Source organism: Pan troglodytes, chromosome 7, assembly GCF_028858775.2.
Source record: "Pan troglodytes isolate AG18354 chromosome 7, NHGRI_mPanTro3-v2.0_pri, whole genome shotgun sequence".
Classification (NCBI taxonomy): Eukaryota; Metazoa; Chordata; class Mammalia; order Primates; family Hominidae; genus Pan; species Pan troglodytes.
This window is the reverse complement of record NC_072405.2, coordinates 104,089,043-104,114,633: the sequence shown is the minus strand read 5'-3', so window position 1 is coordinate 104,114,633 and position 25,591 is coordinate 104,089,043. Positions and strand designations below refer to the sequence as shown.

The 25,591-nt window shown below is 41.6% G+C and overlaps 1 long non-coding RNA gene across 1 annotated transcript; it reads left to right on the top strand.

Annotated features, from left to right (window-relative positions):
• Positions 1-8,022: 8,022 nt before the first annotated feature.
• LOC134810794 (uncharacterized) lies at positions 8,023-21,779 on the top strand. The gene is made up of 2 exons (XR_010159383.1): positions 8,023-8,266; positions 21,567-21,779. It is a non-coding gene; the product is annotated as an uncharacterized LOC134810794 (long non-coding RNA).
• Positions 21,780-25,591: the final 3,812 nt, after the last annotated feature.

Sequence of the window (25,591 nt, the reverse complement as noted above, 5' to 3'; positions counted from 1 at the left end):
ATAGTAATAGTTATAGTAGCACCTTGTATGAGCCCATTATGAGCCTACATGATATGAGACACTTTGTATGTATCATCCCATTTTGTGCAGTTACCCATGAGCATGAAGGCATCAGCTAGTACTCCACGCAGTGTCTGCTTTAGGGCAGCTCCCAAGGGAAATTCCCACCCATCTTAGTACTAAGGATAGTTATAAGTCTCAGAAGTGATTGGATTCTTTTAAAAATTCTTGGACTCTGAACTGAATAAATAATTCTATCTCTGTGTGTTTGAAGGGGTGGAGGAGGTAAAAAGAATTATTCAAAGTTTTAGAGCCAGAATTGTGACTCAGTTATGGAATGTGTGCAATATATTGTTTTTTAAACCTATTTCCTGTTTCTGTTTCATGTCCCCACCCTTGTTTTTCTGCCTCTCTTCTCACTTCTCATTTAACTTACGCTGTCTTTTATTTTATATATCCCTAAAAGTAGTCATAAATTCATTCTGGAATAAAGGAGAGTAATAGAAATGTATTTTTATTTATATTAGTCCTTGCTTTATAGATGAGGAACAGGGGCTTAATTTATCTAACTTGCCCAAGATTACAGCGGGTGTATTATCTATTGCTGGATAACAAATCACCACCAAAATTAGCTTGAAACAACAAATATTTCTGATCTCACTCTGTTTCTGAGGGTCAAGAATCTGGGAGCAGCTTCCCTGGGTGGTTCTAGCTCAGGGTCTCATGAGTTTGCAGTCAAGCCATCAGCCAGGGCTGCAGAGTCACCTGAAGTCTTGGCTGAGGCTGAAGAATATGCTTCCAGCTCACTCACATGGCTGAACATTTTCGTTTCTTGCCACATGGGCCTTTCTATAGGGCTGCTCACAACATGGCAGCTGGCTTTCCCCAGAGTGAGTAATCTGAGAGAGACAGACAATGAGAGAGAGAGACAAAGACGGAAGCTACAGCATCTTTTACAACAATCTTGGAAGTGACATACAATTACTTCTGTACCCTGGTAAAATTTGAGAAAGCATTCCACAGGGGTATGAATTCCAGCAGAAATCACTGGAGGCCATCTTGGAGGCTGCCAACCACAGTGAGTACATGACATAGCGGAACCTACATGATGCTGCTTTTGCAGAAGTGTTGGATTAGAAGAGCCTCAAGTTTGGTTCTCAGAGCTGTTCCCATTCCTTTCATCTTGAAAACTAGGGAAATAAGCACCAGCAAGTGCTGATGTTATGGGTTTCTAGTTTTGTTCCTCTGACCCTGGTTACAATTGCCAGTGCTGCCACAGTTTCATCCATAAAGTTTTGTGTAGCCTCACATCTCCGTTTAATCACTACTAAAAGTAAGTCCAAATTTGAACCTCCAGTCAACACTAAACAACTGAATGTTTGGATACCACTAAGGAGTTAAAATAATAGCTAATGGACCAGGTACAGTGGTTCATGCCTGTAATCCCAGCACTTTGGGGGGCCAAGGTAGGAAGATGCCTTGAGTCCAGGAGTCTGAAACTTCAATGAGCTATGATCATACCACTGTACTCCAGCCTGGGTGACAGAGCAAGACTCTATCTCTTAAAAAAAATAAAAAATAAAAAATAACATAACACTATGTATGCTTACATTCTCTGAATTTAGTAGTGTATGAAACGATTGATTATAATTTTATTCCTTGTACTTTTTATGTTCATGGGAAATGTATGCATATAGAGGATACAAGTTTTTGGTGATTCCACCCCCCATGAGGGGAAATTGTCAATGTAATGAGAAAATCCATAAAGATTTTTTACTGCATTGCTGAACTGTAGCCAGATTTTGTCAGGGAAATAAGAACTTATTGTTTTCCTAGTTTCAGGGAACTGCTGGCTCAGTGTTCAGTTTTCATTCCACAAATCCATGACTCACGAATAAATGACCTGGATAAATGAACACTGAGGATCTCAGTTGCAGCTGGCAATTACCCTACCTTTTGATGGCACTTATTCTATTCTTCATCTGGAAATTCCATTTCCACTTGAAGTATGTATAAATGGATGTCACCCTTAAGGTTTAAACACAACCCCTATTACTTAGCCAAGACTGTTCTGAACAATGGTGTTTACTAATTAGCTCAATTTCAATTTCAGTTTCAGTTCTCGAGCCATTACTATGTGCCTGTGGTATTTTAATGTTCTTATAACTTTCTTTACATCTTGGGGCTTCCCTTCAGGGCCTGTTGTGGTATGCCAGTTTGCAAAAAAGGTGATCAGTTTTGTCTAGGGAGAGAAACTTCTCTTTACATTTGACTTAGTTATATGCAAACTAATTGGATAAACACTCTTTGAATGTTTGTGTTCTAGGGTTTTTGCTGTGTTCTGCAAATGGAGAAAAGCGTAAGACATAGTCTTTATGCCTTTAAAAATTTGGCCGGGCATGGTGCCTCACGCTTATAATCCCAGCACTTTGGGAGGCCGAGGTAGGCAGATCACTTGAGGACAGGAGTTGAAGACCATCCTGGCCAACATGATGAAACCCTGTCTCAACTAAAAATACAAAACAATTAGCCAGGCATGGTGGTGGGTGCCTATAATCCCAGCTACTCAGGAGGCTGAGGGAGGAGAATCGCTCTAACCAAGGAGACGGAAGGTGCAGTAAGCCGAGATCATGCCATTGCAATCCAGCCTGGGTAACAAGAGCGAAACTCTGTCTCAAAAAAAAAATAAAGCAGGCTTTTTTTTTTTTATTTCTTGCAAATTAATTTCCCCTTAACTCAGATATGGTGAAGCCACTGACAAGCAAATTTCAGGAACTCCTTTATATAGGAGTGTGTCTCTTCCAACTCCGGCTTAAATGTAATTGTTTATAACACGGCTCCTAACTTTTTGGATTTCAAAGACCCACCTTGGCCTCCCAAAGTGCTGGGATTACAGGCGTGAGCCACCACACCTAGCCTATGCTTGCTTTTTAAAACTGGTTTTCGATGCTTTTCTTGTATGTGTCTGGGGGAGTGGGGGCCAAGGTGAGTAGTAGGAAAGAAAACTTGTACCCACAGTGGTAGAGAATGTGAACTGTAGTTGTGGAAAGCAGCTGTTGCCTACATGGAAATGAAACTGGTTTGGGAAGGATTCCCTCCGCATAAAATCTTAAACAGTTTAGGTAAAATTAGTCCTGATGAATGTAAACCTTCTACTTATTTCTAGGTGTTAGGCTAAAAAATAAAAAGGACCTTTGTATATATGGGTATTTTTTCCCCTCTGATATTTTGCAAGGGAAGGAGAGAAGGGACAAGCCATTGGATTCGGGTGTCTAAGCAAGTCAGCAGTAATAGAATATTTAACTTGGCCATGATGAAGGCTGACTGCCCAGTGTCCTTCATTCAATGCACCTACAATAGCAGAGCTTTTCATGGATTTGCACATAAATGCCTCTCTGGAATTGAACTATATCCATACTTTTCTGGAATGTGTCATCTTTGAAGTGCGATTCAAGGAGAACCACAAAGATGATAAAAGGACTAAATAATCAAAAAATTATTATGAAGAGTATAGGGATTCCTCTATCTGAACTCTGAGGCAGTAATCTAACAGGAGTTTGTCTGTCCTGGGTTTCTCCCAACATAAGCATTTTAAGAAATGATCAAAGATTTCCTTGAAAACTTGCCAGACAACAATAGTAAATAACAGGCTTCTGTCTCTACCATGCGCTTGGACACATTTCTCATGTGTGTGGTGAAGCAAGGGCTCTGAGGTCAGACCCGCTCCATCAAATACTTGCTCCACCTCTTGCTACTGTCAAGTCACAGCCTTGCTAAGCCTCAGTTTCCTGCTCTCTATAATGGGAATAATGGTTCTTATTTCACAGGGCTCTTGTAAACAGAAGTATTATACATGCACTAGCACATGATACTACTTTTTATATTTTAAGTGATATTATTGCTATTTCTTCTGGAAAGAGTGCTTCTCTCCTGCCCCCTCTGTCCTCTACTGTTCACTGGCTACCTACCGTCTCTAAGTCTGGAGGGTCCTGATTCATATGCACTGGTTGGTTCTTTCAGGTTCCTTGAAACAAAGGCATCTACACATGAACGATAAATATGCTAATCGTCAAAAGGCAGATAATTTATTTTGGTTAACTGTCACATATTTAAGCAAATTAAAATTTGATATTGGACTATTTCTAGACAAAGTCATGCTGAGAAATAATATGAAGTTTTAAACAAATTACACGTTCTATCAACGATGCTCAGGCTGCACTCTCCTCATGACCTTTAGCAACTCAGCAATGAAAATATTGGAAGGAGGTGAGCTCACCAGTGAGGATGGGTGAGTCCTTCCTGGTTCCAGCTTTGCAAAGAAAAGAAGATACATGGCCTCTAGGAGAGCAATCCTAACCTGATCTGGCACACAGCGCTGTGCCTTGAAGCCTGTCTTGCCTGAAATGACTAGCTGAGCTGTTGGAGGTTGAGAGAGAGAAACTGAAAAGGGCTCCTTTATTCCCCTTTACACACTCCCCAGAAACAAATTTTGTAATTAAGTTAAAAGGGAGTGGAGTAGACAGAAGGTTACATCTCTTGCTTAGAAAGTCTAGGGAAAGGTTGAGTTGACCTAACTTTGAAGAGCACTACTTTTAGTCACTAATTCATCCAGCCAATAATTATTTGACACCCAATGTGTGCCAGACAGTGTTCTTGACACTGGAGATAAAACAGGACAAAGATCCCGTTCTCATGGAACTTGCAACCTAGTGGGGAAAATGATACAAAAAGAATTCCACAGGAATCCCACAGCAGATGCAGCCCCACAGTGGCATAGGAATGCTCTGAGGGTGGGCTTGGTGCGTTTTCGACTCTGAGCACTGTGTTTGAGACTCACTCAGAAACAGGTGTGTGTTTTTAATGTTGTTACACTGATTACCAAAGCAGTAACTTCCATTTAAAGCAGAGAGTATTTTCAACCTCTCAAAAATGATTGACATGGCTTTGGAGATCTATTTTTGTTCTGCATTCTCAAGTTCACATCCTTTGTGGTAGCCAGCAAAGAAAAGATCACCCTGCTGCTAGTGTCACAGAATAAGCTCTATGTTATCCGTGATACTTCGGCCTTGACATGCTGAGAAGCAAAACTTTGATTTACATAATGTCATTTTATGCTTTAAGCCTTGGGGTTACCTATCTAACATTTTGCTCTTTGATGTACTTACCTTTTTATATACATAACTTACCTTTAAAGATACACTTTACCTTTTATGCCGTCTTAAGCTTCCACACAAATTTTAATAGGGGTCAGAAAGCTTAGATGAGGCCAAAACCTGGATAATATTATACATGTACTGATAAAGACATGAGAATGACCTTCAGATGTCTGTAGGCTGGTGGTTTATAAAAGAGGAAAGTTAGTTTTAACCTTAACCCAACCTCCACCCCTGGTAAAACACACACACACACACACACACACACACACACACACACACACACACGGTAAAAGGACATGGTAGGGGTTGCGTTTCAGCTATGGAGAGATATCTAATGTCAAGTCAATATTGTTTTTAACCCTGGATGTACTGTATTAAATGAGTAAGAACAAGTCTTCTCTCAAATATCCCACACAGATTATTGATTAATTACAACAAGGAAAAAGATACTTTTACAATGGGAATATCTGACAGGTCCCACCATAACCAATGAATCTAACATCGTTAATAAGGGTGATGATTGACTGACACCCTGTTCTTCCCAGTGAGATGCAATCGCCTAGGTAATCAGCATCACCTAGGTAAAATTCTTACCAAAGAATATCTAATCTGAATCTAATTACGAGGAAACAAGCAGACAAATTCAGATTGTGGGACATCACGTAGGGCAAATGTCTTGGACCCTTCAAAAATGTCAATATTGTAAAAGACAAAAAAAAATAGATAAATAAACATAAGGTGGGAGAATGCTCCACATTAAAAGAGACTAAAGAGGCATGATGGCTGGGTGGTTTGGGTGGCGGGTCTAAAAATGAAGGAAAGGAAAGCAGAGGGGAAGAAATGGAAGAAAGGAAGAAAATATCTACAAAGGATATTTAGGGGACAATCGGAGAAATGTGAATATGGTCATTTTATTAGATAATGATTTTGAATTGGTGTTAAATTTTCTGAATCTGATTGTTATGAGAGTGTCTTTGTCCTTAGGAGATGCACGCTGAAATATTTTAGATATGAAATGTCATGAGATCTGCAACTTTCAAATGGTTCCAGAAAAAAGTAAATACACATGGGAGAAAGTAAAAGGGAAACAGACGTGGCACAATGTGAATCAGTGAATCAGGGTGAAGGGAGTGTGTTCATTGACTTATTCTCTCAATTTATCTTAGGTTTTAAATTTTTCCAAATAAAAAGTTATATGCAGCAGGGGTCAGAAGACAAGAAAAGTCTATTTGAAGGAAATTATTTTAGAAATCCAGAACAAAAATAAAAGATGGAGAAAACTTACACAGACAACACAGGCAACTGATGCATGAAGCCTCAGAGGAAGAAAGCCCTGGACAAAGGACAGAGCTCTGGAATGGGGATGGCAGGGCCTACACGCGCCCGTCTCCTCTGTCATCACAGGCTGTGTGATCGTGAACATTTGCCTAAGCTCTCTGTCTTCATTTCATAGGGCTGCCATCACCAAAACAACAGTTATTTATTAGGCCGGACGCAGTGGCTCATGCCTGTAATCCCAGCACTTTGGGAAGCTGAGGCGGGTGGATCACCTGAGGTCAGGAGCTCCAGACCAGCCTGACCAACATGGAGAAACACTGTCTCTACTAAAAATAAAAATAATAAAAATTAAAAAAAAATTAGCCAGGCGTGGTGGCGCATGCTTGTAGTCCCAGCTACTCAGGAGACTGAGGCAGGAGAATCACTTGGACCCGGGAGGCAGAGGTTGCAGTGAGCCGAGATCGTGCCATTGCACTCCAGCCTGAGCAACAAGAGCGGAACTTCATCTCAAGGAAAAAACAACACCAACAACAACAAAAACAAAAACAATAGGTATTTATTGTCTCACAGTTCTGTTGGCCAAAAGCCCAACATGAAGGTGTCCGATGGCCCTTCCCTCTCTGAAACCTGTAGCACAAGATCCTTCCTTGCCTCTTCCTAGCTGCTGGTAGTTTTCCCGCAATTCTTGGCACACCCTGAACTGCAACTGCAATATTCAGCCTCTTTTTCTGTCATTACCTGGAGTTCTTCCCTCATGCATTTCTGTTCCAGTGTATCTTCTCCTCTTTTAAGGACACCAGTCACATTAGTGCCCACCCTAATGACCTCATCTTAACCTTGATTACCTCTGCAAAGACCCTATTTCCAAAGAAAGTCACATTCATGGGTACTAGGCGTTAGGACTTTAACATACCCTTTTGGAGGGCACAATTCAACCCATTCCACTCTACACCAATTTCTCCAACTCCCAGACCAGCATGGGGAATCCAGTAGACGTGGTGAACTAAAATGAACCCTGAGGTCCCTTCAGCTGTGAGTCTGAGGTTCTGTGTATCTACCTGTTCTAAGTCCATACCTCTGTTAACCTTGGGCTACTAAGGAGCCCAAGAGAGACTTGATGAGGAGGAGGTTCCAGGTTATTATAGAACAGATAAGCAATGTGGCCTTTGGAAAGCATGATTCATGTTCAGTTCTTGGCATAGCAGGCTGTTCTATTTTGCTTGTCACAGTCATCCTTTTTGTCCTCATTTTTATTTGTCTGAATGATCGTTGGTCAAAATGTTTTCTAAGCTAAATTGCCATCCTGTTATCCCATAAAATTACATAAAATGGGATGTTAGTGTTTTAAAAAAATAATTGTTACATCACAGATGATTTCAAATGTTGGACAGGCTGCCAGCTGGAGCAGATTAACAAGGAAAATCGAGACTCCTCTCTCTTTCTTTGTCCTTCAGGCTAAAAAAAGGCAAGATAAGAAGAGAGGACATTCTGTAATGAATAAGGGTGGCTGCACCTTCAAACTTTCCCGGGCCCCTCCTGCTGGGTCAGCTCTCAGTATCTGGAGGAGGATACCCTTTGAGGTCCTCGGGGGACTTGCAAGCAGAGCAGGGGGTATGGGGAGAGCATAAATGGAGATGAGACTCTGTTCACACTCTTTCCTGATATCCCTGTGTTTTCAAAGAGAAAACTGTGTCAAAACCAGGGAAGGGGAGGGGGGAGGTGAAAAAGGACATTTTCCAAGAACTCCAGGCCTACAGTCCTTAGTGCAACAGTACCTGTTGTTTACAAAGATTCATCTGCCTCTGTCCTGCATTTCCCTCCGTGGACACCAGGTATGTAAACCAGGACAGGGTAGGGTCTTATCTGAGAAACCTCTCACTTGGGAGCAGGAAGCAAAAACCTCAGCAAAATGAAATCTTATCCCAAATTAAATACAGCACTGTTTTTCTTGACTTTCAGAAATTATTTAGACAAACAATTTGTAATTTAATTATAATGTTATTATGAAAGCCTGTTCCATCACTTGCTGCCAACACTAGGTAAAAATACTGGGGATTCTAAATGTGTCATTATTATTCTAGTCTTTCTTTACCATTCCTTAAGCAGTGGGAGTTATGGATATGTCAGCATTTCCATTATTGCCGCCCATTTTCAAGGCCTCTGTCTTAGTCCTTGAAAATTGCATCATACTGGATGGAAGCCTAGAGGTAATTTCCTTTAATGTTATGGCAGCTGCATTCTTTATGGTTTGTGTGACTTTGCAAGTGATCTCAATATCTTTTTATTTAAAAAATTAATTCATACATAAGTCTCAACTCTTTTTATGTATGTAGCTCTTACTCAAGATTAGGATATGAATGATGCAAAGTTAAATTTTACAAACAGTGCACACTTAAGAAAGGTTGTGTACTTGGGGTACTTGGTGGCAACAGAACAAGGCATGGCCAAGAAGTAATAAGATCCCGGTGTAGATAATCAGTCACATATCTCTGAGATTGTAAACGTAAAAGATAGGAGAAGAGAGGAAAAGTTCTTAAATTATAAATTTAAATTACATGCATTACACTTATTGCAGACATTGGGATTTTCTCATCAAATCATATAATTTCAGAATCTGAAAGGGACCTTAGGTCTTATCTCCTCAATCAATTATGGATGCTTATTCCATCAATTCCTCTTCTGCCCACCCAACAGTGTATCATTTATCTGTTTCTGCCTTACAAACCAATCCAGAATTTAGTGACTTAAAACAATAATTACTGAGCAGCTCATGATTCCAGGTGTTGGCAATTTGAACTGAACTTAGCTAGGTGGTTATTTGGTTGGTACCGCCTGGGCTCACACATGTGGCTGCAGTCAGCTGGCAGGTCAGCCAGAAGCTGATTGATCAGAGATGGCCCCACTCACACATCTGGTGGTTGGCTATGGTGCAAAAGCAACTGGGCCCTGTGTCTGCAGCATCTAGCACCTACCTCAGACTACTGGCTACTGTCTTCCAAAAGAAGAAAAGAAGGCAGCTCCCATTGTAGAACTGTTTCCAAGACTCTGTTTGTGTCGCATTTGCGACACAATTGTTTCTGTCATTGGCCAGAGCAAATCACATGGCCAAGCTCATAAGCAAGGAGTTGAAGATATAAGACTCTCTCTCAGTGGAATGCAGTAATGTAACTTGAAGTCTGCATCCATTTATTTTTATTCAGAAACTAGTGTCCCATCCTGATAGCTTCAGCTGGGATCTCCTCATAATTCAGTCTTGCCTCAAAAGAAACAGAAGGGGAAACAGTTATGGGTGGCCTACTTACATGAAGGAACAAAAAGCCTTAGTTCTTGGACTGTCTTGCAACTCTCTTCTCTTTCCTCAGGATGAACTGAGAATTCATCCTGAGGAAAGAGAAGAGAGTTGCAAGACAGTCCAAGAACATTGAGTCAGTGATAAGGGGTGGCTCTATCAGTACAGCCCTAGTCTGTCCCATAGGTGGCCCCAGTCTTGCCCCCATGAGCTGTACCCAAACCTTGAAGAGAAGAGGCTGCAATCGAAAGTACAAAACAGGAGGCCAGGTGCAGTGGCTCACACCTATAATCCCAGCACTTTGGGAGGCCAAGGCAGGCGGATCACAAGGTCAGGAGTTCGAGACCAGCCTGGCCAACATAGTAAAACCCCGTCTCTACTATATATATATATATATATATATATATATATATATATATATATATGCAAAACAGGGTTTCAGTGAAGTTTCTAGGGAAAACATGGGGATTTAGAGGACAAAGGGAACATTCCTCATTCGGGTCTTAGAACTCGGAATGGGCATAGCAGCTGAGCAGAGGCATGGGCTGAACCAAGCCTACATCTGGACCAGAGATGGCATGGGAGAGGAAATCAGCTCCAGGCAGGCATCCAGACCTTTGGCACAGGCCTTGGGGGCATGCCCAGGAGAAACTCACAGCCTCAGCAGGTCAAGGAGGGAGAGAGGATTCATTCTCAGGCGTGCACAAGACATCATCTAATGCCTCCCAGAATGAAGTGGAGGAAATTGAGGAACTTCAGTTCTATAGAGCAAACAAGCCTGGGGCCAGAGAATTGTGTTTTGATGACCATGATCTTGACTCTATTTCTAGGTTCTGGCTGTTATCCCTTGAGGAACGGGGATTAGAGTTGTTCCCTATAGATAAACCGTAGTTTTTTAAGGTTTAAGCCAGGTCTCAAACACCTGGCTCTAGGCAAAACTGTATATTGCGGTTTGGCTTTGACATGTCTTAGCCTCCTACATAGATTCTCTCTTTCTCTTTCTTGTCCGTATATTTTATTTACTGTCACAAAAGACTCTGCTTTCCTTTATTTGACAAGTAAGTCCCACCAGGTTTAAATTACTTCCCTGACCTGGGAATATTTGCATATTGATAGGAGATTTGTGATGACCTAAACTCCCTCTAGATCTAAAGAAATAAATGCTTAGTAGAAACCTTCTGTTGTGGCCAGGCGCGGTGGCTCACGCCTGTAATCCCAGCACTTTGGGAGGCCGAGGTGGGTGGATCACGAGGTCAGGAGATCAAGACCATCCTGGCTAACACGGTGAAACCCCATCTCTACTAAAAATACAAAAAAATTAGCCGGGCATGGTGATGGGCACCTGTAGTCCCAGCTACTCGGGAGGCTGAGGCAGGAGAATGGCGTGAACCCGGGAGGCAGAGCTTGCAGTGAGCCGAGATCATGCCACTGCACTCCAGCCTGGGTAACAGAACGAGACTCCATCTCAAAAAAAAAAAAAGAAACCTTCTGTTGTGACTGGTAGGAGAAGGAGGTGAGGGGGGATGCTGAGCAGAGATGCCTTCTGGAGTCCCTCAAATAGCACTGCATGGGTAGCTGTAGTCGCAAGGCTGTCTCTGCCTCCAGAAACCATGAGAACCAAAGGAAGTGTGAAGAGGAGGATGTACCAGTTTTGGAGGATGAAAGAAGCTAATGAACTTATATCCAATATAAGTTATGAAAATTTTCAGAAACACAGGATTTCAGTGGAAGAAAATATGGAAGAATTTAATACTAAACATTCATATACCCACCACCTAGATTCTATCACAGCATGTTACTATACTTGCTTTATCACATATTTACCTATCTATTCATCCCTATCCATCCATCAATCCATCTAATTTATTGATACATTTCAAAATGAGTTGCAGACATCACTTCTCCCTAAATACTTCAGCATACATTGCATTAAAGTTTAATTTTATTTATAGTTATTGTTAAGTTATGCATAACGATATGTACAAATTTTAAGTGAACATTCTCTTTTTGACAAATCCATACACTTAAGTAACTGAGACCCCTATCAAAATAACAATGATCACCCCAAAATGTCTCATGACCTGTCTCAGTCAGTCTCCATTCTAACTACCCCAGAAAGAACCACTGTTCTGGCTGGGCGTGGTGGCTCACGCCTGTAATCCCAGCACTTTGGGAGGCTGAGGCGGGTGGATCACCTGAGGTCAGAAGTTCGAGACCATCCTGGCCAACATGGTGAAACCCCATCTCTACTAAACATACAAAAACGTTACATGGGCATGGTGACACATGCCTGTAGTCCTAGCTACTCAGAGGCTGAGGCAAGAGAATCACTTGAACCCGGGAGGCGGAGGTTGCAGTGAGCCAAGATTGCACCACTGCACTCCAACCTGGGAGACAGAGTGAGACTCCATCTCAAAAAAAGGAAACACTGTTCTAATTTTATTCACTATAGATTAGTTTTGCCTGTTCTAAAACTTCATAGAGTTGGAATCATACAGTGCGGACTCTGCTCATTATGCAAGACTTCTTTCGCATTGCACAATTTGGACATTTGTTTATGTTATTGCATATGTCTCTGGTTTGCTCCCTTTTTGTTGCTAAACTGCATTCCAATTGTTAAAGTTGCTACAATTGGTATATCTATTTTCCCACTGACGATATCTGGGCTATCTCCACATTTTGGCTATTATGAATAAAGCTGCTATGAATATTCTTATATGTCTTTGGCAGACATATGTTGTTATTTTCTTGGGTAAATACCTAGTAATAGAATTGTTGGATCATAGGGTAGCTGTATCTTTAATTTATAAGAAATTGCCAGGCCTTTTTCAAAAGTGGCTGTATCATTTTACCCCACCAACAATGTATGGACATTCCAGTGGCTCTATATCCTCATCCACATTAAGTATTGGCAGTTTGTCTTATTTTAGTCATTTTGGTAGATGAATAATGTAAAAATTAATGAACATTTAAAAATCAATTTTAAGAAAACCTTAGGAGGACAATGAAATAAGCCATTATGGTTTTTTTTGTTTTGTTTTTCTGGTTTGGATTTTTTTTCATTTGTTTGTTTTTTGCAGAGACAGAGATCTTGCGATGTTGTCCAGGCTGGTCTGAAACTCGTGGTCTCTAGCATATGTGATTAAGAGGGAGGGTATCCCAAAGAGTAATCAAAGGAAAACCCATGAGGGTAGACTAATGCTTTACTGAGAAACCTGCTCCTTTACTTTTGCTGGGCACTCATGCTTGTTTTACCAACACTTTGTGAGGCTGAGGTGGGCAGATCACTTGAGTCCAGGAGTTCAAGACCAGCCTGACTATCATGGCAAAACCCTGTCTCTGCAAAAAATACAAAAATTAGCTGGGTGTGGTGGTGTGCACCTATAGTCCCAGCTACTTGGGAGGCTGAGGCAGGAGAATTGCTTGGGCCCAGGAGGTCGAGGCTGCAGTGAGCCAATATGACACCACTGCACTCCAGCCTGGGTGACAGCGAGACCCTGTTTAGTAAAAAAAAAAAAAAAAAAAAAAAAAAAAAGCTACTTTGTCTTAGATCACTGTGGTTGAGACATAAGAGAAATTGTAGGATCACAAGAACTTGGAGAGGAGAATGTTCCCATGTGCCCCTAGAATCTAAATATTCAGAATCACTAGAGAAATCAAGCTACTTTAGCAATGGCATTGGTGAGTTGTTATCAGAAAGTTCATGAGGGGATACGTGTGTGTGTGTGTGTGTGTGTGTGTGTGTCTGAAATGGGGGCAACAAAAAGCAAAAGAAGATGAAGTCTCGAATACAACAATGTATGATGTATAACATTTATTGATATGTGTTTATACATACTCTATCTTGTAGAGACAAGCTTGGATGACTTAAATGGATGCATGTAATATAACTAGAAAGCATCACTTTAAGGGTGAAACAATTTTTCCATGAATTTTTTTTAATGCAGCACTATATTAATAGCTTTGCACTTGTAGGGACAGTTGGATGACACATCCTTCTACCTATATAAAAGAAGCGGGTGTCTGTTGTGTAAATTGGGTCCCTTCCAAGTCACCACCTGGTATGCAGCCATTGAGTTCTACAAGCTCACCTAGTTTGGGTTAAGAAATAGGCTTTACTGGGGAAAGGGTAAACCTATAAGGTAAGTTACAGTGCTCTGCAAGACATGTAGTGTGAGTCCTTATTCTAACAGAGGAACGATATCCCCCTGATTCTACCTTTTCTATAAAGCAAGCTTGAGAAAGCTGCCTTGTCAGTGAAGGGATGCCTAGGCATCTTGGTCCAGGCAGTCTAGATTTGGGGGCTTGGCTGCTTACAGGAGTACCTTGGAAAGCCAGCTGCCTAGCATCTGGGGACCTTGGGGTCCAAAGGATGCTACAGTCCTGCAGTGGGGAGGACACCACCAGTCCTTTGGAATATTGCACTTGAGTGCAGCCCCTTCTGCTGGGAGAAGAAGGTCTTTCATCCTTTCTAGCTCATGGTACTGGTAATCAGAGTGAGCTGCCAGGGTTGTTTTCAGGTCATTATGCGAGACTTCTTTCTCGTATAATGAGCTGTTTTGCTCATCACAGTACACTTAGTGAGAAGTCTGCAGCTAGGAAGCCTAAAACTTGCTATGTGGCCTTAGGAGAGTTACTTTACTTCTCTGACCTTAGTTAGAAGTTCTAGTACTTACCCTACTTTGTAGATTGTTATGGAATCAAATGGAAGTGACCAATAGCCAAACAACTAAAACAGGAGGCTGGCAGTACAGTCAGCAACATTTTTCAGCACACTGCTTTTGGAATTAAACAGTAAATCATAGCCAGAGAAACAAATGTTGATCATTTGCCCAAAATGCACCTTCCAAAATACATCTTAGGAGCCAATAAAAATTCAGCCCATTATTCCAAACTTCCTAATCCTACAGCCCATTATAATGAAAAATTGATGCTCACAGTTTAGTGAGCTGAGGTTATTTCAACATCTCCAGTTATCAGAAAGGCAGAATGTGGACCACCACACATGAAAGGAAGATTAGCCAAACATTTGAACCAAAACAACAACAAAAAAAAGGATGCTTTTGACAGATATTTTTGGTTGACCGCCCACCAGCCAGCCCCCTTTGTTCTTGCTAATAGAACCCGAATTTTGCTTAATCTTCGTGGGTTTAGGACAAGGCCACTCTGAGCCTAAGGAATAATTCTTGGTTATTCTAAGCCAATCATGGCTTGTGATGTGATTCTGGCCAAAGAGACCTGAGAGGTCTATGGGGACTTCTGGGGGAAGCGTCTCCTTGTTCTAGATAGAGGATGACTGTGTAAATGCCTTGAGACTTGCTGTGTGATGAGGGGATACCTGGGCTTGTGTCACATTTTGGCAACTCAGGAAGCTGCCACTGCTGCTGAAGCCAACTTTCTGAGGATGTTACAGTAAAAAGATACAAAATCATTTGGATCTAGGTGATAACACTGAACTGCTGAAACTCTGACACCACCCAACTCTGGGCTCACTATTACATGGAACAATAGTCTTTATTTTTTTAAGTCAGTTGAGTCAGGGTTTCTCTTACTTGTAGCCAAATGTATTTCTAAGTGATGCACTGGTTCAGGTTTGTTTACTTTTTAACCAGATAATGTGAGTAAAATACTTCATTCTAGTTAAATAAAGGTTTTATTGTAATAGATATGAAAGAATCTTTTTAAGAGCTAAAGAAGTACTCTAAGATTTAATTTACTATGATTATCTTTTTGAAATCTGGGTCTTGATATATTGCCATTTTTTTGGAGATTATTTTTAAGCACTTCTTTTTGCAATATATTGCCAAATTAATTCAGTTTGGTGAGCAACAGAAAAATATTAAACACAGATTAAATTGGAGCATTTTGCTAGAATCCAACTAGGTTCTGCTGCAGTAGAAGTATATTCAATTATGCATGTTCAGAATTCTTGAGATATCCCCCCATGCCAATGGGTGTAGCGTAGCCTAAACTCATTGAGAGGAAACCCAAAGTGAAGGTCATCTGTGTTGTATTTCATTCATTTCTTCTAGTTTAGAGGTGGCCTCAAAAGCACATCTGGGAGGTATGCGTAAATGGTTCACCACAAGCTCTAAGACAGAGAAGATGCCGAACATGGTAGGAGAATATAACTGAGATAGTACATGAGAGCATGAGCAGCAGCAAGAGCCACGAGCTTTGAAATAGGTATGACTACCGCTGGGCCACAGCTTGAATGTTTTGGAAGAGGGGCCTATGGAAACAATGGAGTCCTCTGCTAGATTAAAGGGAAAGCCAAAGTCAGAAGGGGCCTGTGCCTCACTTACAGTTGGAAATGTGAGAGGAGCCCTCCTCACCAGGGAAGGCTGCAGAAGAGCAGAAAGGGCGACGTGACATGGTCAGGCAGAGAAAGGACCTGTGCGTGGTGTGCAGATGGTCCAGAGATTGCCATATGTCCTGCTGGGACTACACAGAAGTCCCAACGGGCAAGAAGTTGGTTTGGGATGAGGAGAAGGCTCAGTACATAGGTAGATGATATTGGTGCACATTCAAAGGCTAGATGGGAACAGCTGTATCACCACTGACCCAGAGGATGTACATAGACCAGTGATCTCTCTTCTATGGATGGGTTAGGCTTTTCTAATACCTCACTAGCCAAGACTATGTCATTCCATTTGTGCATTGCTGCCCAAAACAAATTGAGAGGTTACTAAGAGAGGTGGAGGGGAGGGATATCGGAGGGCAACCCACCACCGTGACGTCAACACAAGCTTCCTATGCTTCCAGAGTAAAGAAGCAGGGGAGGAGGAAGGACCAGGGGAGGAGGAAGAATATTGAAAGACCCTTTTCCCCAAATATAGTTCTGCTTTAAATAGGACAGTGACTGAAACAATCACAGTTGAATGGTACTGGGAAAAAACAAAAACACTAGTTTAGAATGATAATAGCAGAATGAGATAGGCTTAGTAGTCTGCCTTAGACCTGCATTGTGCATTCGGGTGGTCACTAGCCACATGTGGCCATTGAGTACCTGAAATGTGTCTAGTGCAATTTAAATTTTGTTTAATTTTAATTAAAACAAAAATTTAAGCACTGATAACTTGATTCCATTACTGGAAAACTTTGAAGCATGCTTGAGACAACTTAGGTTTGTGAGTCTACTTTTTTCATTGTAAATTTTATGAAATCTAAATACAATATTTCAGAAGAAAATGTAGCGTTCAAATTGAGATGTGCTTTAAGTATAAAATATACACGGAATTTCAAAGACTTAGCATGGGAAAAATGTAAATTACCTCATTGATAACTTTTTATATCAATTACATTCTAAAATGATACAGGTTGATTATTCTTTATTTTAAAGGGATACTTTAGAAACACTCCAGAAGTGTTTCAGGTTTTGAATTTTCTCTGATTTTGGAATATTTACATTACCAGCTGAGGATCCCTAATCTGAAAACACAAAATGCAAAATGCTCCATTGAGTATTTCCTTTGAGTGTCATGTTAGTATGTTGGTGCTCAGAAAGTTTCAGATTTTGGAGAATTTTGGATTTTGGATTTTCAGATTAGGGATAGTCAACCTGTAATATTTTAGATACATTGGTTTTAATAAAACCTAAGATATAATTCACATAATATAAAATTTCACACTATATAGAAATCACCCTTTAAAAATGTTAAATGCAGTGGTTTTTAGTATATTCACAAAGTTGTGAAACTATCACCACTGTGGAATTCCGGGACATTTCTGTTTGTTTTGTTCCCTGCCCCCAAGATGGAGTCTGGCTCTGTCACCCACGCTGGAGTGCAGTGTGTGATCTCGGCTCACTGCAACCTCCCACTCCTGGATTCAAGCGATTCTCTTGCCCCAGACTCCCAAGTAGCTGGGATTACAGGCGCATGCCACCACTCCCAGGAATTTTTGTATTTTTAGTAGAGATGGGGTTTCACCCTGTTGGCCAGGCTGGTCTCGAACTCCTGACCTCATGATCTGCCTGCCTCGGCCTCCCAAAGTGCTGAGATTACAGGCGTGAGCCACCATGTTTGGCCTCCAGGACATTTCTACCGCTCCAAAAAGAAACCCCATTGCAGGTTAGCAGTTACTCCCAGTTTGAGCCTCCCCTCAAACACTGGCAACCACTAGTCTACTTTCTGTCTCTATAGATTTTTCTATTTTGGATATTTCTTATAAATAGAATCATACAATATGTGGACTATTGTGTCTGGCTTATTTCAATGAACATAATGCTTTCAAGGTTTTCCCATGTTGTAATATATATTAGTACTTCATTCTTTTTTATAGCTGAATAATATTTCCTTTTACGGATATACCATATTTTGTTTATCAGTTCATCGGTTAACATTTGGGTTGCTTCTGCTTTTTCACTACCATGAGTAATGCTGCTATGAATTAGTGTACAATTTTTTTTTTTTTTTGAGACAGAGTCTCTTTCTGTTTCCAGGCTGGAGTGTAGTGGCGCAATCTCGGCTCACTGCAACCTCTGCCTCCCAGGCTCAAGCGATTCTCCTGCCTCAGCCTCTTGAGTAGCTGGGATTATAGGAACGCACCACTGCGCCCAGCTAATTTTTGTAATTTTAATAGAGATGGGGTTTCACCATGTTGCCCAGGCTGGTCTTGAACTCCTGACCTCAGGTGATCCACCCGCCTTGGCCTCCCAAAGTGCTGGGATTACAGGCGTGAGCCACCATGCCCGGCCAAGTGTACAAGTTTTTGTATGTACATATGTTTTCAGTTCTCTTGGGTGTAAACCTAGGAGTGGAATTGCTGGAATATATGATAACTCTATGTTTAACTTTTTGAGGAGCTACCAAATCATTTTTCACAGCATTTTACATTCCCACCACCAATGTGTAAGGATTCCCATTTCTCTACATCCTCATCAACACTTGTGATTTTCTGTCTTTTTCTGTTTTAAAATTATAGCCATCCTAATGGGTATAAAGTGGTAGCTCATGTGGTTTTTGACTAGCATTTCCCTAACAACTCATGATGTGGAGCACCTTTTCACACAAGTATTGGCCATTGGTCTATCTTCTTTAGAGAACTGTCTCAAATCCTTTGCCCATTTTAGAAATTGGGTTGTCTTTTTATTGTTTATTTGTAAGTGTTCCTTACATATTCTGGATACAAATACTTTTTCAGTTGTATAATTTGTTAGTATTTTCTGTGGGTTGTCTTTTCACTTTCTTGCCAGTATTCTTTAGTATACAAACGTTTTAAATTTTGATGAAATCCAATTTATTTTTCCTTTTGTTTTTTATGCTTTTCGTGTCGTCTCAAATAACCTGTTGCTTCATCCATGGTCATGAAAATTTACACCCATGTTTCCTCCTAAGTGTTTTATAGTATTGGCTCTTACATTTAGGTCTTTGAACTGTTACAAGCTAATATTTTTAAATACGGTATGAGGTAAGAGTGTAATATAAAAAATATTCCCCAAATTACTTTTACCTAATCTTTTAACTATTTTTTAATGTGGCTACTACAAAATTGAAAATTTACAATTCAATATAGCTTAATTACTTTTCTATTGGACAGATCTGAAATAGGCCAGTGACAATATTGGAATCATAGCTATAAAGTCTATAAAAATGTATTAACCACTTATCATGTGCCAGCTACCATTCTGAGCACTTGGGATTTGAGACAATGAGGCACAAACTCTCCTCTCAAGGACTTGCAAATGTTTTATGGGAAACAGACAAGTAAACAAATTCACCATAGTAAAGGATCAAGTTCTCAGGGGTTTTTTTCTTTTTTTTTTTTTTTTTTGAGACAGAGTCTCGCTCTGTTGCCAGGCTGGAGTGCAGTGGCATGATCTCGGCTCACTGCAGCCTCCACCTCCCGGGTTCAAGCAATTCTCCTGCCTCAGCCTGCCGAGTAGCTGGGATTACAGGCATGCGCCACCAAGCCCAGCTAATTTTTTTTTGTATTTTTAGTAGAGACAGGGTTTTGCCATGTTGGCCAGGCTGGTCTCGAACTTCTGACCTCAGGTGATCCTCCCACCTTGGCCCCCCAAAGTGTTGGGATTACAGGCATGAGCCACTACGCCTGGCCCAGAAACTCAATCTTATCAGTCTCATAGGAAAGCACACCCTTGAAGACCGACTCACACTTACCGTCCTCATGAGAGACTGATGTTTTATATAACCACAATGCCACCATTTATCAGTTGGCAATGAGATCTGTAATAACAACATTCATCATTTATTGAGCGTCTACTACTTGCCGACACTCTTCCAGGTGTCTACATGCATTTTGTCATTTGATTCTTACAATGACCCTTTGAGAGGGTACCATTAACATCCTTATTTTACAGACAGGGAAATTGAGTTGCAGAGCTTTGAAATAACTTGTCCAAAGCCACACAGCTGGAAAGTTTCAAACTCAAGCATGTTGGCCCATGCTCTTCACTGACACACTCTACTGCCTTTTGCCAAATGTGCTGGACATTCATGTTGGCTGCTCAGAGGTTTCTGTTCCTCTGTAGGAGGATCTATATAAAAAGGAGACTTATAATCAATAGATGGCTTGGTGAGTATTAAGTCAGAGCAAGGAGAGTCAGTGATATAAATTAAAAGGCTAATGACATCAAGACCCACACTTGGGTCAAAATACACTCACTTCAGGGATGAGACTGCTGAATTTGGGGGTCATGGGGCACCTTCCCCTGGAGCTGCCAACTTCTGCATCTCTGTGCTTGTGTTTATTTTCTTTTTAATTGTTTCGGCAATGGCAGTTCCCCCTCCACGATACATTCCTTCTTTTGACAATGCAATACCTACAGTCATGTTTTTGCACTTCCTGTTTTGGGCCTAGGAAATATTTTGTGTTCAAGTTGACTGTGATTTACTGTACTCCTCCACTGGGTGCTGGCTTGATTAGTCAACATAGCAGAGCTCTGACTAGACCCTCTTAATCTCCCCAATCCTTCTCGTATCTAACCTATGTCCTGAGAATTTTATACCACCACTACCATCTCTGTCATAGTAACTGAGACTGACCTGGATGAAAATGTTAGACTTAGTCTGGACACAGTGGCTCATGCCTGTAATCCCAGTGCTTTAGGAGGCTGAGGTCAGGAGTTTGAGACCAGCCTGGATTACATAGCAAGACCCCATCTCTACAAAAAATTTAAAAATTAGCTGGGCATGGTGGCATGTGCCTGTAGTCCCAGCTAATCAGTAGGCTGAGGTGGGAAGATTGCTTGAGCCCAGGATTTCAAGGCTGCAGTGAATCCCATCTCTTTAAAAAAAAAAAAAATTATGGACCTTCTTGGTTTTCCTGCCTGAAACTTTCCTCTCTCCTGTCCAGCCTCCACACGCATGCTGCCACCCAAAATAGCTTCAATCTTGACCTACCTTTTAGGTGGTTCTATTTTTACCTTCAAAATAAAGCCCAAGCTGCTTACCATGGCATTCTGGGCTTTTCATGTTCTGGCCCACCATGAATCCTACGTCCTTCAGCCCCTCTGCCTTTGTTCATGTTAGTCTCACCACCTAGAAATGCCTTTTCCTACCTTCTCTACCTATGTCCCTTCCTCCAAAATCTGACTCTAATAAGGCCACCTACTCTTATATGGACTTCTCCACTGCTACCCCATCCCCTACCCTGTATCAGAATTACTCTTTCTCTCCTCAAATGTGTCCCATAATCTAGCAGGAAATAATCTAGCTTGAGTTGTGATCAGTACAGTAGTGGTGGAAAAAACATGGGCTCTGGAGACCTGCCCCCAGGGGGGCCCCAGGACCCTGCCTGCCTACTTGGATACCTTTATCCCACTATTCCATAATTATCTGTTTACCTGCCTGTTTCTCCTTTTCTCTGTGCCCCATCTGCAGGGCACTGTCTGATCATCTGGTCTTCTCAGTCCCCGGCAAAGTTCACGGACCCTGACACACCCTGCAGCTGTCTCCTGAAGGAGTCAGAGTGGACCACTGAATCCCAGCTGCTCTTCTTTCAAACGATGTGACCTTGGGAAAGTTACATAACCTGTCTGTGGCTTTGTTTTCTTCCTTATAAATTGGGGTAATAACACCTACGTGTAAAAGTTATTCAGGTAATGTATGTTTAAAAGAAAAAAATGTAAAAGGAGGAAGTGAAAATGAGGCAGAGTTTGTGTCCTGTGAAAGGTAAGGAACCAGTCACAACATACTGATAATATTAATAGCTAGAACTCTCTCTGTAGCTGCCCCTGCCGAGTGTTTTATACCATTATCTCATTCACTTCTCCCAACTCTTTGAGGAAGAGACTGTTGTACCCATCATATCATCATACAAATTGCTATACCCATCATACACATAAGAAAACTGAGACTCAGGAAGTGAAGTACTGGTCCGAGTGGCAGAGCTGGAATTCAAAGCAAGCCTTAGAGGCTAAGCACTGGCATTTCTGTACCCATCTTGGGGGAGAGCTGGTAGCTGGCTCTAGGGAAGCATCCAGCGGAAGACCTGGTCTTGGCTGTCCTCGTTTGACACCTACTCTTAGTAACCCGGAAGAGTGCAGGCACAGTGGGTATTGCAAAGGCCGGAGAAGGAAACCAACACAGACATCCGAAAAAGCTGGTGCAGAGCAGGAGAGAGGAAATGGGATTCAATTTGGGGAAGTACAGACCAAGCTAGCCACACAGAGCTAATCCACAGCAAGGATAGAGAGGTCAGGAGAGAAAAAAAAAAGAGGAGAGCTGGGAGCTGAAAGCAGCGAGGCGGGGTGGCAGGCTGTAACTGAGATGCTGCTCTGTAAAGTGATGAGGCCGGGGAGGCCACATCTGCTCTGGGCAGCACTCGCAGAGCTGTTGCAGCACAGAGAGGTCTTGCTCTCCTCTTCACGTGCACAGTGGGGAGGCCGCATTCGAGGCTCAGTGCGTGTGCGTGCGTGCGACACACACACATGCTTTGATACTGAGCCCCATGAAACCCCCATGAGTCTTTTTTTTTTAAACTTTCCTCCTTTCTAAGTTTGACCTATATATTTCCAGATGCCTCTAAGGGAAATTATGGGGCTATTGCATTTATCGAATATGGAGTATAGATCAGAGTGGATGTGGAGGCAGCAAGGAAGGAACTGAAAAAAGCAGCACTCAGCCATGCTGATGAGCTAGTCCCAAGTTCCAGATCTCTCTTTAGCCTGAAGCTCTGTTCCTTCCTGTCCATCTAGAAGGCAATGTTGCCTAAAGGCAAGAGCCTGGATTTATGTACGGCTCCTGCTTTTACTACCTATGTGAACTTAATTATTCTACCTTATCTGGTTCAATGTCCTCAACTTTGAAGTGAGAACAGTAGTAATACCTACCTCCTGGGGCTTCTGAGAAGATGAAAGACCAAAGTGCCGCTCCTATGCAAAACCTATCCTTGGGAAGTGGAGATCATTATTGCCTTTAAATCTGTCCAAGGGTTTAATAGGAGTGCATTCACAATTTGTCTGTAGGCCTTTTATTCAGATGCCTTTAGATTTTGCTAAATCAGACATTGTACAGATTGACAGATTGAAATCCATAGTGAAAAAAAAGCTAGTTTGAGGGCTTTCTTCTGGAGCTGAAATAAAGCAATCCTAACCTTTGGGAAGCTGGTTAAATGGGTTCAGAGTAGAGCATTTCTATGTACCTCTGGGGCATTTCAGGCCTGGCAGCATCAGGAGGGTTCTCACATGTGGCATGGGCAGCAAAGCTATGTGGGGATTCTGTCTTTCCCAAACCTCACTGCCTTCCATGTCTCCTAAGACTTGGTAGGATATTCAAATACGACACACCTGTCTCCCCCAGCACACAGATTACAGCTGTAGGTCTTCCCATGACAAGGTGTGGGGGAAATCAAGTGAGGGATTCTGGGAGTTTTATCTTTCCCTTGATTTGGGGGGCATAAAGCCTGCTGGGAATAGAAGGACGGATTTGGACACTTCAGCTGGCTGATTCCTGGGAGGGGAAAAGGACATCTCTGGCCTTCTAGCCAGAAGGGGCCTCTGGATCATCCAGTCCAGCTTCTAGAAGACTTGAGGACTAGCATTGTGTGTTTGTGGTCCCTTGTCAGAGTAAGTGATAGGAGAGCCTACTCAACACCCCAAGACTCCTCAGCGAGTGCACTCCCACTTCATCATCCTGAGTGAACAGGATGCCTCCAGGAAAGTGGGAGACAGAAGCCACAGCGGATTCTTTTTTCAAACCCAAGCAAGGAAAATCAGAGAGAAGCAAGTCAAATGCCATTATCTTCTCTCTGCAGAACTGACTAAGCAAAATTATGAATAGGCCAAGAATGATTTTTCTACTGATTGATGAACTTGAATCTGTTCTTCTAGGATTTGATTATTCAATTAATAAAATATTTACATGCTCTGTTTTTTTCTTTACAATAAACAGATATGTTTCTCCTTAAAATGTCTTAAATAACTGTACTTTTGAATTGAATGTTGCCCTTCGTAGGTGATTTTTTAATGCATATTTGGATGACTATAACTTAACAGCCCTTTTAAAAGTGTTTATTGATAAGGATTATATGGAGCCTCTTGATAGAGAATGAGGGTGACATCTCCCCTCTCCTTAGCCTTTCTGCTTATTTGGCCAAACTACTGCCCTCACAGACCCTTCTTTGAAATTTTTTCTTTGCTTAGTGTTATCTGATGGAGATGCTGAGACATTTTGCCAGTTTCCAGGGAAACCAGTGGAGAAGGCGAGTTCCTGCTATTCAGACACGGTGTTAGGAGGTGTGTAGGTGCCCCACATACAGTAAGCCCAACATCTCTGGCTTAGCACATGCCCTTATGAGCTGTGCAACCCCAGGCAAGTCACCAACCTCTCTGAAGATCCACTTCCTTATTGAAGCAATGGGGATATTCATAGCTGCCCTCCCTAACTTACACAGTTGTTGTGGGGATGGAATGGCATAATGTATGACAAAGGGATTTGTAGAGGCAACAAACTATACAGATGCAAGGGGTAATTATTATGCTGTTATGGTTGCCTGCTCTTAACTGGAGCCAGTCTGGGGAATTCTATCTCCCCAGGTGAAAACGTCTTTGTTGTCAAATTAAAATGGTTAAATTCCATCAAGGTCTATGGGACAAAGCCATCAATCTTTGCTCTCACAATGGAACAGTATCTCCTGGAGACAAGTCCGAACTTTATCTGTGTACCCACTAGTACCGAAAGACACTTCTAGACATTATGTCCTTGGACTTAGAATTCATTTCCCAAAAAAGTCCTTCCTTCCGCAGTGCAGAGCTATTCTGCACCCACACAAAGCTGGCCAGTGTGCAGCTCAAGCTCTCCTCCCAGAACGCCAGACACAAGACTTGCTTGTGGTTGAAGAATATTATTTCAGGAAAGATGCAGGGACTTGAAGGGGTGGAGCAGAGAGGACTTCGCCATACTGACCACCAGTTATTCATAGAATCATAAATACTAAAGTTAGAAAGTTATCTGGGCCAAACTCCTTCTTTTAAGATGAGAAAAATTATGGCTTAAAATAGATTCAGTAAGCAAAACAGGTTAGGCAATGGGTTAAATAATTACTTAGAGAAAACAGAGCCTTTTGATTTCTAGGCCAATGTTTCTCCCATTGCATTATTAATAATACTAACTACGTCAACATTCACAACAGCTACTGTTTATTGAACAAAGAGTATGTGTCAGACATTGTACTAAGCTATTCACATATATTCACTTATTTAATTCCCACAACAAACCAGCCAGGCAGATATTATTCAAATTTTACAAATGAGGAAAATAAAACTCAGCAATAATCATTGCTTCCCAATATCAGGGCACTGATCTTTACAATCAGCCAGATCTTTATAATCAGTATAGAAAGCAAGAAGGGGAGTGTGTGTTGTGGTTACTGCTATTGTTTGCATATGACATTATATCTACCTTTT